This window comes from Etheostoma spectabile, chromosome 5 (assembly GCF_008692095.1).
Source record: "Etheostoma spectabile isolate EspeVRDwgs_2016 chromosome 5, UIUC_Espe_1.0, whole genome shotgun sequence".
Taxonomy (NCBI): Eukaryota; Metazoa; Chordata; class Actinopteri; order Perciformes; family Percidae; genus Etheostoma; species Etheostoma spectabile.
The window spans coordinates 19,791,259-19,792,804 of NC_045737.1; the positions used below are offsets into that span (position 1 = coordinate 19,791,259).

Here is a 1,546-nt window from a genome sequence, read left to right on the forward strand (position 1 = left end):
GCCGGCTCGCAAGCCCAAACAAGTGTGTGCGGTGTGCCTGTTGTTTTGTTTCTGGTCTAGCTAGATCTGGTGTGGTGTTGTAGTTTTTCTAACGTTATAGTTGTTGTAACAGCATTTGAAAAACATGACAAAGTTTGCTAGGGCAAAAAGAATATTAATCTCGCCATAAAACAGAAATTGACGCAGTTAAAATGAGTTTGCGTTAACGCTGTTAATAACGCGTTTAACTGACAGCACTAGTAATAATCACCATAATAAAGGCAACCAACCAATCCCCAGCAAGCCTCAAACAAATGGCAATAACCAAGTCAGTTATTTTACTTGCGTTATTATGCATGTTAAGTAACTAAATCTTTTGCAAATGTTTGAAACAATCCCCTTCAGCTGGCTTCCATAATGTAAACAGCAAGGTTCAGCGTTGTACACTGCTTTTTAATGAGACAAAGATTCACAGTAATTGCAAACAGTATGCTTTCACTCAACACAAAGCAACTCTGCAAAATGGTCATTGAGTACCATCCCATACTGCCAATCCCCAAGGGGAAAGGAATTCAAAGGCTTTTCTAGCTCAGCCTCGTTTGCATAGTGTTGTCTCTGAAAGGGTTTGAAGTATTTTGATGTCCGTTCAGGCAGCTGAAGCATTCCTAAAAAATAGTAAAATACCAAATACTGCTGGCTCGAGGCAAATGTAACTTTGGTATAAACAAGACAAATCTGTGTGAAATCAGTAAAGCCCCAAATATATATTGATGTTTATGCATATGTGTGGGTGGGTGGGAGAGTCGAGGGGATGTGTAAATATACACATAACATTCACAATCTAAAGCACTGGCTTTAAATAGCACAGAAACTCTCGTCAGTACCCAATCAGTTATTGAGGGCAAGACACCTGCAGTTAAAATGCTGTTTAAACAACAATAATAAATAATAAAGTGCAACTTACTTTCCCTACTTCCTGTCTAGCCGGCGACTGTGATATCTATAAATTGGACTAAATTCAAATGAGGCCACATATTTCTGAGATGGCTCATAACAACAATAACCAATATAAGCGAGAAAGCACCAGAAGGTGACTCCAGATGTTTTTTCTCGAGAACCCAAAGTCTTCAATTCAAATCCACAAAAGGTCAAGTAAGATCTGCCTGGCAGGCAGGGGGAGAGACAGAGTGTGAATAATTAGTGTCTGTGTTGCCATAGTGACAAAGTGCACTGTACAGTGTCCAACAGAGAGAGGGGATCACTACATGGGAGGGAACTTCCCACAGATTTGTGAGCCATCCCTGTGGAGTGAGCATAAAAAAATATCTCAGCTCTCCACAACCCCAGAACAGCATGTAGCACTTATGCATGGTATCACTGGCCTCTTAGCAGTCCCATATGGATCCCCCTCAGTTTGGGCTCTGGTCTTTATTTGAACAACGCTCTTCATGGTCCGACTGTGTCTGGCCTCCCTTTTCCCATCAAAACATCTTCAAAATGAATTTCTGCCACGGAAGCATGAGCATCCTGAATATGTTTAACCCTTGTGTTGTCCTCGGGTCAAACT

General features: G+C 41.1%; 1 protein-coding gene across 1 annotated transcript in view; it reads right to left on the reverse strand.

Moving 5' to 3' along the window:
• tmem8b (transmembrane protein 8B) overlaps positions 1 to 1,546 on the reverse strand; it is a 34,788-nt gene that overhangs the window by 23,191 nt on the left and 10,051 nt on the right. The gene's annotated exons all lie outside the window — the stretch shown is intronic.